We start from the raw sequence: 16334 nt of genomic DNA on the forward strand, positions 1-16334 counted from the left end.
GATCCTGAAGCACTCAGGTTGCTTGCGAGTGCTTCAACCTGACTGACCCACTTATAATGATGAGCCCAAAGTTATAATGGATGTTGATTTGGGTGGCAAAGCTGAAACAAATCATGACGACGACAATAATTGACTTCAAAACTTCAACTGTAATGAAATAAAAAAAAATCAAAAGATCTTGAATCGGTTGCCACCAAAGTCAAGAGAGGAATGGGCTTATCAGTTGAGTGGGGACATTTGATCTAAAATAAAGATTTACAACATTACAAAATAAATAGAAAAGCTGACTGACAGGTTTCATGAGTTTGATAGATTTTGTGGGGAAGCCTAATTGGTAGCTTTAATCAGTAGTAGCAGTACAATAACTCTAATGTAATTTATGTTAAAGTGGACATAACGGCCTTTTAAACTGAAAGAATTCTTGCTAGTGTCAATATGCAAATTTTTAAATAAATTATTCTTACAGTTTTAGGACTGCTTCTTTTAAAAGTTTGTTATTAGATTAAAAGAGGTAAATCAAACTTTCACAGAAGATTTACCAACCTAAACAAGTTTTGTGTCAACGCTTTAAAGTTTCGCTTTTATTCCACTCATGACCTTAACTTACAAAAGAAAGTTTTTGGACTTGATGCCACAACCCGCTGGAGGACTTGCCAGCAACATTCTGTGCTTTCATTTCAACTTCTCAAGCGTGATCCTGCAAATATTTATATTTTTCACCTCATCTCCCTGGAAACACGTTTGAAGGTCTCCTAACAGGATTTTTGTGGATTGAAGTGAATTGCTCCAGCATGTAGCGGTGAACTTTTCCATAGCAGGATGTGGAAGTCTGTCTGACAGTGAGAAACATTCACACTCTGCCTTTTCGAGTAATGACTGCCCAGGATTCAATGGTTCTCAATGTGTGGTGCATGTAAGCCACTGGTTGCACCTAGTCTCCCATTAATGCTACTCTAAAATGATTTTATTACAGTTTTTATTTTTTCTTTCTGGTTTTGCACATTAAATGTGAAGAAATTGATATTGACATACATCTAAACAGCACCCACAGCCAAGAAACATGAGCTATTAAGCACAACTTCTTAAAATCAAGCGTTCTGTGAAAAAGATTTTAATAATTCTGCAGCTGGAGATCAATCAGTGGTTTTTTAATGTTTTGAAAAACTGCTTCAAATTGTTACTGTATTGAGCCTGTATGTGGCACTGCCACTGAAATATACCTAAACAAAGGAGGTGAAAGGCACATGCCTGTAAAGCAGGCTGTTATTCTTTAGCCTGGCGATGTAACATTTTGATTATCTCCATGAAAACCAAACAAAGGAAATCACCTCACAGTCATACTGGTTTACCCAACTGGTGGTGTTGCTGTAGGATTGATTGATTGTATAACCTCTGCTAAGTTACAGCAAAGATATTTGTAAAACAAAAAATATATAAAGCTTTTATGCAATTTTGATAAATTTTTGATAATCTGTTTTGATAATCACACACTTACTGACATGTCCTATTTTGCATCTGCACCAATTACGGAGCGAAATTTAACTCGTAATTCTAACGAGTACGTTTTGAACAGGCGCATAAAGTGAAACTGGTCCATTCCTGAAAACGAAGATTTAGGTCTCCACTAGTTACCAATAGTTGGTGATCCAAGATGAATGTAACTAAAAAGGTTCAATTGGAATAGAAACCGAAAACCCTGTGTATTTACTTATTTTGCCCACAAAGGGAAATCAGTTGGGATTAGCCACATCCTGACCTCTGAACAAACATAGCCAATTAAACAAATTAACAGCCCTGCTGAGATATCTGGTTGGATTTTTGTTTGAATAATGTACTTCCCTTTTTGACACATAATATTTAATCAGTGCGTGGCATACTATTTTTTTTTTTATTTCTGACTGCATTCATGATTTTTTAACAGAAAGCTGTCACTTTCAAATGGTCAAACCCGCAAATTGTGTACAGTCAGCAGATTTAAAAGCGTATTGGCAGATCAATGTCTAATGAAATTTGATTTTCACTTCTCTTCTATGTTTTTAGCAATGGACTTGACAGCAGCTATATATAAGCAAGCACATCATCAGATAAAACTATCGTCCACCCGCTATTTAAAAGATAGGTGGGTGTTTTTATCTTATTTACATGTAAGAACACTGGGCCAAGTCATGTAATGGGTTATAGGCATAAGGCATAAGGCATAAGGCAGATTAATTGTCTTTGTAAACTTCTCAAACTGTTTCCAAAATGTTCACTAAAATAAAAATAAAAAAAGGGCATCCATTTTGGATTTCGAGACATGGGTTGGTGAGAAACCTTTGAGTTTTCCATCCCAAATTCTAGATTTCAAGGAACACTTTTGTTCTATTTTCCTTCACTTAAAAATTGGAATTTTTTGTCTTCAGAGTAAACTGGGGTGCACAAGTAAATCACAAGTCTCACTGTACTTCTGTATTAAAATGTCTGTCAATGCGTCAATACTTTGAATATGTTGTGGATTAACAACTGTGACCTAACTTGCAGTATGAGAATTACCAACGGCCTTTTATTTACAACATTTTCCAAACGTTTTTCCATCCTGTTTTGTTGCTTTTCTGAAGAACAGCAGCTAAACCTAAACAAATTGTAACCTACTGAAGCGTAACTATGTCGTTTTACATTTAATATACACGACTACACTGCGTAGTAAAAATCAGCAGGAGCTGTGGGAGGAGAATCGCAGCAGAACGGAACATACCAACGCGCAGGGGGAAGTAGTGGTATACTAGTTTGTTTGTTTATTTAAACCAGATTAAAAGTAGGTATTTCTGAGCTTTTAGTGAAACATTTTGTCGTTAATAGTTAGTGTTAGCCCTTTACGTGTTAGCCGCTGCCTTGTGTGATTCCATATAAGCTTGTTCTCTGGCCTTGGTGCCTCTCGGCTCCCCCTGCGCCGTCCTGCTCGATGTGGACGCGGATATTGTTGCGATCAAGTGGAGTCTGAAGCCTGCAGCTCTGTTCCTCGCAGTTCTTCTCACTCCTGAGTGGAGGACGCTGAACTGTCGGCTGCAGCTGCGAGAAAAATCTCGTTTTCTCTCTCCTTTTTCTGAAGATGACATAACTTCAAAAGAAGACCTCTGCTGACCAGGTATTCACTCAGACTCGTAGTTGTTCTAACAGCTGCATCTTGACGTTTCTGCTTGAACTGCTCAGAAGTTTACAGTGGCTCATGCTGGGTTTCCCCTGAAGTCCAGGCAAGATACTTAGGGGGGAACTAGAAAGAAAACTTGTGCGTGTGGTTGTGTGTATTTTTTTTTTAATATATTACTATTCAACTAACATAATCAAAAGAGAGAGATAAATGCTGGGTAATGACGGCTTCAGTGAATGACTAGTTTAAAGTTTGAACTTGACCAGTTAAGGCTTAATAAATAGCTTTAAATGTTTAGGACTGGTGCACACAAGCACTTATAGATAACAGCCTTTCATGTGACAGTCAAAGCAATGAAACTGAATCTGCAGATACCCTACCAGTGTGCAGATAGGCAGCCTGGCAGTGCGGTTGTTCTGCAGTGTATATTGACAAACAGCTCCTCACCACAGTCGTGAGAAGAGACCCAGAGAGAGAGAGAGAGAGAGAGCATTGAGAAATGCTCAAGCTTTGTTCCATATCTCTCACTCAATCTCCACCACATATATATTTTTTCCTCCCTCTCTACAGATAAAAATCTCCAATCACTAATTATAAAGGTTTTCTAAGGACAGTTCTCAAAAAGATGTTTTGTTTGTTCTTTTTTTGCACTGATTTTGCTGCTAAACCAGCAACTAAATGTGGCAGGGCATTGATAATATATACACTGGTGTTCCATGATGATTATGCCTCTATATGAAAGTCGTATACAATAAACTTGCGTTATTGCACACGAAACTGAAACCACTATAAAAAGAAACGATAACAATGTTAGTACAGTAAATCATCTGCAGTTATTCTGAATAGGCCGCCTACACCAGCCTCATTTTGAAACCTTTTTATTGCAGCCTTGGATAATAATCCAAATGGGGGCACTCAGAATGTGGTAGCAAAGTATTCAGCGGCCCGTGTCATTGGGGGATTTATTATTTTTTTGGGGGGGTGTTTAGGAAGTCAACGTGTTGACTTATGTTTTGCCTTGCTTAACATTTTATGACTGTTGGTTGATCTTTTGTGGACACCACAAACACGAGAACACAGAGAACTGGTTTTTGCACCGTAATCGGAAATACCTAGAAAAGGGGCCTTTCGGATGCCTCCACGGCAGCGCTTTCGGCCGTAACGTGCAAGGAAGGGGGACAAATTTGGTCAGCAAAACAGGAAATGTCACAGGCTCTTTCGCAAATCCTGCTCTGCGAATGGCCCTTACGAATAGAAAATGTAGTCAAAAGAAGTTTAAGGTTGACACAAAGCATAGTTAGGCAAAAAGATTTAATCTCATGTCAGCTCTAGTGTCTAATTACATTTGAGATGTTGATAGGGGTGATTCCCAGAACAAAACAAAACAAAAAAACTGGTTTGTCTCGAAGATAGCTTGCGCAGAGTATTTCTTATCTGTGTAAAAGAATTTTGACAGCTGCTCATTCCTTTGATTTCCAAAATATACCATCTCTGCAATGTCACAGCAAGGCATGCCATGCATTGTATTAAGGCATTCCAAGGTTCAAATGAAGGGTAAACTTTCTTCTGCCTTAAAGTGCTTTTAATGAGATGCCAAAAAAAGAAGTGACTGGAAGGTTTTTCCTCTGTGCCTCCCTTTCAAGACTTCCTGCTTTGCACTGCCTGTCAGCAGGCTGAAAGAAAACTTTGTCTCACTTGCAAGAAGCTAAAATCTTTCTGTTTTTAACACGTCCCACTTCCAAAAACGCATTGACAGTCTTTATGTGGGGATGAAATAGTGATGGCAACATCGTTGTGCAGGGCGCAACCCATCACTCTGAGTAATGAGCAGCATATCTGTTCAGCAGCCAAAAGTGTTTGCTTGTTTTTTTTTTTTTTTGTAGTATCAGTTCCTTTTAGCTTGTTTATATGCACACATTTAATTGCCAAATCAATCAGCAGTTGTCATCCCAAGACCCTTAAAGCTCCCCCAAAAATACCCAAACAGATTCAATTTGGTCTATAGAACCATAATCTAAACATAATTTCGACTCAGTATGATCTGTCTGAGAAAACAAAGTAGACACACAAAAGAGTGGTACCAAAAAATCAATATGAGAAACAAAATAATAAATAGTAACATATACATGGATGACCTTATTGGGGACTGTAATACTTATTTTAGTGGTTGTAGAAAAGTTTGGTTGCCTTTATATATCTAATAAAGGCAATTAGATCAATTTTTAATTATCATAATACTGTGAAGCCATGGAATTTTTAATCAAGGTTATTGCGCTGTGAGAATCGCGTGTCCAGCCAACGCCTTTTAGGAACAAGCAGTCCAGATCCATCAGATCCTGTCACGTGAATCTGTAAACCTGTTTTCATGGCCTGTCTGATGATTACCCTCCTCGACCCGGTCCAGCTCTTTGTCTTTTAGCTCTGCGCTCAAGTTTTGGGTCACGTGTGCAGGGGGTTGAATTGGCTTGCTTTTAAAGGTCAATTCAGTTTATTGATTTAATAAAACGAGGCATTATTGTTCAAACTCAAGTCAGTTGTCAAAAGGTTTTAAATGATGTCTCAAGTTTAAAATTAGTTCAATTTTACTCTGCCCTTGAAGTATCTAATTACCGAGTAAAGAAAATGCAATCAACCATTTAACAGAGGTTTCCTTTTGTTTTTTATACTGAGTGTGGTGGAGGCTTCGCAGCTGTACTCAAAAGTGGCCAGATACCCTGGCAAATCATTGTTCAGTTGCTGGCAGTCACTTTAATGAAGTGCAGCTTTGGCGTGCAGCACTTGTACTCAACAACAGCTCTGGCACTGTTAGTCAGCGGGCTTGTTTTTGACATGCTGGAAGCATAATTTATGGCAGCAATCTAAGGCTGGTGTCTTTTTTTTTTTCTTTTTTTCTTTCTCTCTTTTTTTTCAAGGAGATCACTCTGCGCTGCACTGTGTGTGCTTAAGATGCTAACATTTGCAAGGCCTTTGTGTTGCAAGCAAAAGGTCCTATTAGAGCTCCATTCTGCCAGTGGGCAGCTGTGTGCCTGTGGCTGAGCGGGCCTCTGCTCCATTCAGGGTCTGTGTGTGCGGCTCTAACTCGCTCGACATGCTGACGCGCACGCTGCCACTTTTCAACCCTCTTTAGTTTTGTGTCGCCGTTTCTACTTCTGTGATATTCCCGCAAAGATTACCATGACTGTCTGCGTCTATCCGTGTTAGATTTACTTTTCTGGGGGACCTGTAGTCCAGTCCAGTCCTGCTCCCGACGTACTGACACACATATTCGCTCCGAACTCCACTTATATGAATTCTGCTATTCTTTATTGAACATGTTCCTTCCTCATTAACATAACAGATTTGAGAGTCTGGCATCTTGTCACCCACAGAGCCTAAGACCTACATCTGAAAAGAAAAGAATGGCTCGGAAGAGAAAAGAGGCAGACTTGCAACACAAGAACTACCCCAACCCCCTAAAAACCAGACTCCTGAGATGAAAAGCTTTCTGGGATTCAATAGAAATGTTCCCATCAACACATCTCACTCTTGTTCTCATAGATAGTGACAGTGAGGAAGCATCTTGAGTTCAGAGAGAGAGAGAAAAAGAGAGAGCAGTTTTTTTGACTCTCAAATGAGGATCTGTCCCCTCGGGGGCTTAGTTTTTGTTAGTTCGTTTGCATATCCAGTGTCTGATGCTATTGCAAGCTTTGTGTGTGTTTAACCTGTTTCTACTGGAAAACCCCATAGTCCAGGTGAGCTGGTGGTTTTGCATTTTATTTCTTTTTGTTATTGTATTCTCTGGTTTATGAACAACAGTGTTTTGCATTCCTGTCTTTATCATTTTGAAATGACGTTTTTTTTCTCAAAACTCCAATCCCATCATGTCTCGTCTAGATGAGTCTGTGTGACTTTCTGTTTATATACCCTCTATTTCTGATACAGTTTCCTATTTGCCTCTGATTAATATAGGAGAACTGAAAGATTGCAGCTTTATTTAGTATATTTTTACAGCCTTTTTTCATTCTGATGACTAAATACCTAATTGGGAACTATAAGAATTAAAATATGTACGCCAACAATTGAGACTGGAGAGAAGACACACAACATTTAGACCTTTTCTTAAAACAATCTCCTGCAGTTGAAGAATGAAAACACCTTAAATCAGTGCCTCAAGGTTATTCTAAAATATTTGCCTAAGAATCACTGCTCATTACTTAGACTATGGCTTCAATAATTATTTTGTAATCAGAAATTGGTTTGGGACCAGAATTGGTCGACAAATTTTACGATAGAATACAATTTTAGTGTTGTCTCTGCAGTGCTAGTACAAGCTGTACTCAGCAAATCCTGCTAACTGGTCTGACAAGTAACATGGTTCCAGTAAGTTTAACAAAAGCAGCAATTCAATTTTACTTTTGTGCCAAATTGCTATCCGTGTTGATTGACGGTGGGGCCAAGAAAAACCTGCAACATTTCGCATTGTACTAGATTTTCTAGTGAAGGCAGTAGATCTTCGTGGGTGTTGGTGTATTTTTCTAGCTCAATGTGAAAAAAGACTTTAATCTGACATTATAAATTATTTCAAGTTCTTTGAATATAATTATGTGGTTTTCTTGATCACATTTCTTTTTTTATATCTATTACGATACTCTGTATTTTTGTTTTTAGTTATTCATGATGAGATCACATGATGATGAAGAAGCATGAGTCTGAGCAAATAATCTCCACGGTATTACAAGTTTTATTGCCACAACAGCCTTTTCATACATTTGTGGATGTATGCCCCACAACTTACTGGAAAGCTCCCAGTCATTTCTGTGCAACCTTCAACATTAGAAGTCAGACCTCAAGTAGGTAACTAAAAACTTTTCCTGTTTTCTGTAAAAAGCTTGTGACACTTTGTGTGACATCCTTTAAAACTGTCTCTCTTTGACTTGATAACAGAGCCACTTATTATTATTACAAATAGCAGCACGGCAAACAAGTTACTTAAGTTCGCAACCATCAGCTAACAAGCAGCAGGCCAGGCACTCATGAGAAGTAAATACAAATGTTTTTCTAATTAAAAGTCAGAAAGCTAATATTCAAAGAGATTATTTTTCTCAAAAATATATTTGAATGTAGGTCACACTTAAGAAAATCTAGATTTTTCTGTGGCCACATTTTGTTGCTGTGAACGTTTTCACGTCAGCTCCACATGGGTCAGAATGACCTGATGTTCTAACTTTGAGTCACAGTACCACAGTTTCACAGTGTTAACAGGATAATTGAAAACAAATGTTCTGTGGGTTCAACTAACTAAAGTTATTTGTCAAAGTTTAAATGATGTCTCAAGTTACACCCCAATTTTAAACTAATATTAGCTGGTTCATTTATTCTGATTCTCTTTGCTCCACACAGCTGGAGTTAGCTTTAGTCGCATCATCACTCTCTCTGGCATCTCATTGAAATGGCTTCAATTAATATTGTGAAACATTTACACAGTTTTGAAACTTCACTTTTTAAAACCTTGGGTTACCTTCATATGGCTTCAGCCCATAAATCCCTGTAATCCTTTCCAACCAATTCAAGTTTTTTTTCAGACCTCATTCTAGTCTGATTCTGGTCCTTTTGTAATTCCTAATATACTATAACATGGCAGTTGTTGTTATTTTTGGCTTAGCTACATGGACTAAAGCAGACGTAGAAAAAATACAGTAAAATCGATGACTACTTTCAAATCCATATGCTAGTTGTAAAGAATACTAAATCTTTTTGTTGCGTATGAATACCAAGCTGATATTTTAAATTAGCTAGGCTATCTGTGTGGGGAGCTAACATGCAGTCATCTACTTTACAGACATGCAACTTGCAGCTTGCTAACTCTAGCTTTAATAGTATTAGCTTCATTAAAGTGAGTGGAAGCTTATTTAATCCCTGTTCCTTGACTGTCCATGTTTTTCATGACTAGATGTTTCCAAACAGCCAAGCAAGGAAAGAGTGTGGCTGCCATCTTTAAGCTAGCTGACTGTGTAGCCTATAGGTGTGGAATAGGGAGTGTGGGACTTCATACATTTGGGGAAAATGCTGGCTACTTTCTTCATCTCAAGAAAGGGACTTTAAACTTGTTATGCGCATTATGCCTTGTCAATTATTTTGAATTGCTAAAATCATTCTGCTGACAGTGACTAAACCGACATATTTTTTTTCACAATATGAATTCATCCACTTAAATACGCTGCACTTATGAAAGAGGCGCAAGAGGAAGGAAAACTACTAAAAATGTTTTTGGTAAATTCCAAGCTTGCAGTCGACAATACATTCTAATTCATACTATTTTCAACATCACGGCAATGGTCCTTCCTGCTTTGCTTCGCACAACGTAGAACACCCTCAAATTGTTTGACATTTTTCCTATTTATAGCTGGATAAACAATGGTGGGCTCGTGAAAGAAAAAAAAATATACCCAAAGACTCACACACCTCCAGCTTGCTCTTAAATCCTGACTGTTTAACACCCCTGTTTCACAGTGTGCTGAGCAGTCAGAGGGGTCCATGTGGCAAACCGAGCCCCGTCACGAATGAATGAATGGGCCGATGGAATGCTGCATAGTTTTCATTCTGACATACTCCCGTCCGTACACAATCCCTAAAACTCACCCGCAGCTCTACGGTGGGAACAAGGTGTTATGTAACACCAAAAGGATACTTTATTGGCTGATCGGTTGTGACAGGATGTGCAATATAACTTACTTTTGCAACACAGGAGTGGTCCCTGTTTTGTTTTTTGTTTTTCTGAGCTGAACAAGGGATTGCCAGGAGCACTGGAGGCTCCCATGTAATGTATCCCTGATGGATTAGGGCCTTGGCTTGTGTGCGAAGAACAGACCAGAGCCAGGCACTCATGGATAATGGAAGAAAACACCAGAGAATGGCAAGGATTGATTGGGAAGGAGCAGGGTAATTAGTGGGCTACCTGATGTATGAGGAGCCGTGGCATTTAGGGGTTACTCCCGGGGGCAAGAGGCCTCATACCTTTCTTTACTTAAACTAAAACACCTGATCCGATGCCTGTCAAGCTTCTAAAGATTTCATTTAACTAATTTCTGCTCCGAGACACCAGGGTCAAACCTGAATACATTTCAGAGTTGCCCGAGTAGGGAAATAAAAAAACTGTTTTTAGTTTTCAGTTTGCACCTAGCTTAATAAACGAGCCATTCTCATCGAGGCAATTTCCTATAACAAACACTGATGAGCTGTCCAGACATCAGTTTTAACACGATTGGTGATGTCTGCCTTCTCCAAATCAGCAGTTGTCAATGTTGACCTCCGTTTGTGAATGGCTGCTATGGCTACCCATTCAGTTCCTAGAAACAGTGTTTAACTTAGCAACTATTTTATAAAATGCAACCACGCTCTTACCAAGTCAAGAGTGTGTATGTGTGGGTCGGGTCGCGGGGGCAGCGTATTGCAGTAGAAACAAAAAAAAGTGGTTTGCCCGTGGTCTAAATAAGCCAATGGTCAATATATTTTTGGACATCACTTGTGAGTCATGCTGAATACTAAATATTTGAGCGACCTGTTGGGGTGTTAAATGCCAAATAAAAATATCAGTATCTTTTTATAGTCTGTGGACATCATTTACAGTAATAAGATATGAGATCAACATCATTAAATAAGATGGTAAGGTAAAGTTATAATGGAAGCCCTGCTGGTTTTTAAATCCACCCGCAAGAGTAAACATTTTAGTCCAAATACTCGAATTCCAAAAAACAATATATCTTTGAGGTTGCTACTATTGCTGTTTTTAAACTATTGGTATCGTGAGAGCATAAATAAAGTCTGTAATAATGGTTAAATATGTGACTGGACATCTTGTAACTGGTGTTAGTCAGGTAGGCTCTTTGGTAATAGATAGGTTTTATTTTAAGTTCCTCGGGTTGTGTGCGTGCAAGGTTGGATTTATACCAAAAAAGATTATTATTTTTTTTATCATATTTTGTACTGTCAGTCATATTCTCATCACAATAAATTCCAGAAAGTATTATGACAAATTTCCAAAAAGTCCACAGCACCCACAAATAGCTAGCAAATTGTTAGAAATTACTCCATAAAGCAATAAAACAGTTGCAAATAAACTTTTACACAAGATCTTTGGAGAAAAACAAACAAAAAAACCCCCATCTTAAATCACTTGTCTCACAAAAGGCCAAACTTGTAAGCTTTTAAATCATTTCTTAGGCTTTTTTTATGCTTTCTGATGGTCCCTCAGTGTTTTTTGTCAGACATGTACTTCTTTTTCTCTCATTTTCTCTTCAGGGTCTGAACAGCTTAAGAGGATTTTTAGTTATATTTTTTTGCGATGATGCACAAAAACAAGCAGGCTGAAGGCTTTCAAAACCCTACAGATGAGTCTTTCATGGTGAAGAACTAATTTTAATTGGGATCTTTAGACACTGTTACCAGCTTCCTGTAACAACAACACAACTTGTTCCACTTTCTGGAAACTGTGAGAAATATGAAGGATAAAATAGTTAGAGTAACAATAGTTTTAAATGATATCAGATAAACAGCTTAATGTTCATGCATCTCTTTGGTCTTGTGCCCTGATGTGTGTTTCAGATGCTATTAATCTGCTATAGAAAGTTTGTGATATTTTCTCTTTGGTTCTTTGAGCCATTTCCTGTCAGGCCAGTTACAAGAACTAGACAGGACATCGTAGAAAAGACTGAAAAAGAACAACTTAAAAAAAGCTTGGACAATTATTAATCTAGCAAAGTGCAAAGACATTACTTTTGCGTAGAGCTACATGCTAAATATTTATTTTTTCTTTAACCTATAAATCTAAACACATTATTATTTTCCTCTGTGGTAGTGAGGTAAACCCCCCGCATTTCTGCCATTTGTAATAAATCCAGTGTAATGATCAGAATTTGGGACCTGCTCTGTCTGAGTTCATTGAGTCCTTTTGTAAAAGCAAGAGTGACATATTATGCACTGCATGTCAGGCTCATTTGGGGATTTCTCTTTTTGCGTCTTTGGTAATAAAATCATCGAGCTCCACACCCAGTTTAGCAGCAGCACAGTCTTACCACAAGGGAAGTACAGCTCATACATTGAAAGTATGCTTACATCTGCAACTGATGTCAGTGTATCTCTGTGCCGTGTAGTAAGATGAATTCCGGTGTGAACTGCACTTCAAGAATGACTGCTAAGAAATGGCAGATCTGAGAGGTGACTTGATGTTAAGTTTGCTTTTGCTGTGCAGATCTGGAGCTACTTGTGCTTCACATCCAAAAATAATAAATGAAAGAGTCAGTTGAACTGAGTGAGGTGTAATATAAAAGTCATAGTAGTAATGAAATCTGCAAAAGTGAAACTCTTTAGTTTTATCTTTATGTTCACACAAATAGAAAACAAAAATGTTTATATACTTATATACTTTGAACAGTCTTATAAAACCATCCATATGTATTGCTTTATTGTTATTCTGGAATTGTTTGTAAATTCATGAAATCCTACCAATACGCATGAAGGATTGTGGATCATACTGAAACTGGAGACATTGTTTTTACCACAAATAAATGAACATGAGAATGAAAGTAGCAACAAAGACAAAGTGGGATTTTAGCACATGAAACAAAAAGCTCTGTCCACCGGGGTTTAGATCCAAGTAAATGCAACTTTTGATATCTAAATGCGGTTGATTACTTTCTCTAACAAAACCTGATTTTTCTATATTATTTTTTTCTCAAGCCAAACTTGGTTGGGACCAAAGGGCTATAAAAGTCTGATTCAACATTTCTTACTGGACTAAATAAAAACAAGGGCAAACCAACCTTATATAGCTGTAAAAAGTGATCTCCATGGACATCCAATGTTAGGTTTTTAAACTGATGCCTCCAGTGTGGAGGTCCTGAGACACCTTCAGAGAAGAAAGAAAAGAACCAGTTTTATTAGATGTTCTTGTTTCTGGAAGCACAAATAGAACTGAAGTAAAGCTGCAAAAAGTCACAAACAAAAGGACTGGGTAAATGTCTGGCCGATGAACTTTTAACAGTGACAATAGATAAATGTTTAACTGACGGATCAAGGTTTTTGTTTTTCCACTTGTGAAGATGTACCGGTGTTAAAGTGGGCTGATTTTTGGCCTGCTTTCTTTCGCAAGTAGGTACTAAGGTGATGGCTAAAGGAGTCCATGGTATGTCTCAAACCCCCCCACCAAGCCCTTTAGGACCACTTTTACAACCTAAAGCACATTATCTTGAAGAGGGGTGGCTCTGTATTTTCCTGGAATTAACCGTCCTCATTTCAGACAATCACAAAAATGCGGCTAAAGTCAGCACCTACATCAAGAGTCTTGGCAAAAAAAAAATTGAGTAGCATAAACTCAGATGCCCACGCAGCGCCTTGCTTGTTCATCATAATCTAGTTTGGTGGAAAAAGAGTTCTTTAATTTTATTTCAACAGAAAGCCACCGATCAAAGTCTTGACACCAGACGCACTCCGCACAAGTATGCAGTGGACAGAGCCAACTGGGTGACGGACAGCAAACGTCCCGTCACAGAACTTTATTGGGGGCCCAAATGGGGGGCGTCTATTCATCTGTCTGAGCAAATCACTGTCTGGGCAAAGAGCCATGTCAGCTTAGGTGCCCTTTTTCTTGTGCCCTCCTGAGTCACTGACTTTTTGTGAGCTTAGTGCCACTCTCTGCAGCTATAGGCAAGTAGATGTAACATAATCCTGTCCAGCCTGCAAATATTGAATTTAAATCGTGACTAATTGACTTTTCCCTCATTCTTGATTTGTGTAGCTGATTGTGGAATTGGGAATGTGTGGTATGTTTCCTAACAATCCCACAACAATTTGTTGAGAAGGTGCATCAGCATGCATGATTCAAAGTCCTTACAGCCTTTTGTGGTATTTTAAACAGTAATAAAAACATTGATTATGCCTCTCCTAGTTTTCCAGTGAAGGGATGTACGCTTAACGGAGGCTTTGTGATTCATCAAATTCCAGGCTTGCTACAAGTCCAAAATGCTATCAAATAGAGGAACAAAAACAGTGAAAATTTGATCAGATCAGTGAAAGTCCAATACAAGTGCTCTACAGCTAAACTAAGCTCTGGTTTCCTCATCTTGACAAGTTGGTTCATTAAGTAAGCTTGACTCCAGGGTTGAATTCACACTCGCTCTTGCCCTCTCCCATGACCCCACTTGCCAGTCCCCTACGCAAGTGCAGGTTAGCATAAACAGGCAGCATGTACAGGCACACAAACACAAGCTGCTGTTTCAGCCCTTATGAACACATCCTCAAATCACCCTGACCTCACACTGTTGCAGCCTTCATGCATGACCACAACACGTCTTGGTCCTCATTCTGATTACTGCTCATATACACACAAACCCTGCTATGCTGCTCCACCCAAAACTTCGGTGTCGGCCCTAATCAGTAAAGCAGTCTGCGAGGAAAAAAAAAAAAAAAAACTGAGCCAGGAAACATTTCCTCCTCCTCCAGCTCTCTCCACCAGAACCAGTGCCTCTCGTCTGCAGAGGCCGGTTGTGCTCCACTGACTCTCTGGGGTAAATGGAGATAATGGGAGTCATATGCTAGCAGTTGGTCCGAGGGGCAAACTTACATGAAACATTTATATTCTTTATGTAGTCATGCGACTTGTGGGGGGCGGGAGGGGGGAAGGATTGGACAAAGATGGCATTGTGATGTAATATGACAAGACTACGGCGGCCCAAAAATGTTTTATCCAGTCCCTGTGTAAACAACTCCCTCATATGTTTTCTTTTAAGAAGTTCTCAGCAAGCCTTGCTGTCCCTCAAAGCTAATTCAGCCCTGTGTGCACACCCTCACACCCGAGAATGTTTAGTGCAACTACCCTTACTTAACGCTAAACCACATGTTAGAGGCAGGGTAACATTGCAAGCCTGGAAGAGCCATTAGCTTCATATGTTGTTCCACATTAGAAAGTTGTCATTACCCAACATTTGACCTGAGCTATGATGGCATTTTCTATTTAGATACTGTCAGTAGGTTTAGTGACTGGTTGATGAAGGAGTTTGGCCCCCAAGCCACTGCAGCTATTTCTCCTGAGAAAAGCATGAATGAATGAGCATTCTTCCATTTGAGCAAATTACAGCCACATATGCTCCATCTGCCCTCCATGGGCTTTTTAAGAGTCTTGTTTGGAGCAGTATAGCTTTGCCAAATGCGGGTGCAGGCGACCGCAACTTCATATATGTTCCTCCTTTGCTCGGGTCTCCTCACCACATCTGTAGTCGTTTGACGCGAGTCCTGTTTTTTTTTTTTTTTTTTTTTTTGGCATTAGTTAATCTCTGCCTTCTGTTTCAGCGCGTTAGGATTTCCACATGTCCAGAACCAAAACGCCCCATTATTTACAAGGATGAGGAAGCACTCGGCCGGCTGTTTTATTTACCAGGACAGTAGTTCTGTAGGCGTGAAGTTCTTCTGGTAATTTGGTGGTTAAACACTTTTGAAGTGTTAGGGTGTTGAATGCTAAATGGAAATATGCTTGTCACCTCTTTTTTAAGTCGTTCATCCAGGTTTAGTGAGTAAACATTTTTCCTTTCTTAGCCTATTTTATATTGCGGAATAATGGATGCTGTTTCTGCAAATATAGAATTGCGTGCATTCATATTTTATTTATTATGTTCTACTGTTTACATGTAAAATAACCTGCTTCTGGGCCCGTTGCAATTCAATTTAGCTTATTGCAACTTAAATGAAAAGTAGCTTGTTTTCCTGTTTTTCCTTGATTAAAAATCCTCACCGCAGAAACAAACTCCAATGGGCATGTCTATGAAGTGGAAAGAAAATGGATGGATAGATTTTCTCCCAGGTTTGTCGTGTTTAGCTTCAGTTTGGTTGTCCATGTCTAAGAAAAGTACCCCCATCAGCATGATGCTGCCAGCACCACGTGTGACTGTGGAAATGGCTTCTTCAGAAGAATCTGCAGAGTTGACTTTCTACCATACAGCGTTTTGCTTGCATGCCAAAATTCGACAGGATTTGTAGGAGGATGTTGGTGTTATTTAGATGGAATATTGTACAGATCATATTTTATTAGTTCATTCCAAGTGATGGGGAAAAAAAGAGCAGATTTGAGTGAATTACAAAAAATGTCCATCTTTTTTTTTTTTTTTTTTTTTTTTTTTTTGGTTTATAAGTTTTTTTTTTTTTAAAATTCCCTTTTTGGGGTGGGGTATACTCGTACTTT

General features: G+C 38.8%; 1 protein-coding gene across 1 annotated transcript in view; it reads left to right on the forward strand.

Moving 5' to 3' along the window:
• Nucleotides 1-2968: 2968 nt before the first annotated feature.
• Nucleotides 2969-16334, forward strand: part of LOC106962391 (protein FAM53B-like) — a 31943-nt gene continuing 18577 nt past the window's right edge. Inside the window, exon 1 of the mRNA XM_015056797.1 lies at nt 2969-3124. The gene's annotated coding sequence lies outside the window, so the exon portion shown is untranslated. The remainder of the gene's footprint in view (nt 3125-16334) is intronic.

Source organism: Poecilia latipinna, unplaced genomic scaffold, assembly GCF_001443285.1.
Source record: "Poecilia latipinna isolate Pla-1442-1.1 unplaced genomic scaffold, P_latipinna-1.0 Scaffold1407, whole genome shotgun sequence".
Classification (NCBI taxonomy): Eukaryota; Metazoa; Chordata; class Actinopteri; order Cyprinodontiformes; family Poeciliidae; genus Poecilia; species Poecilia latipinna.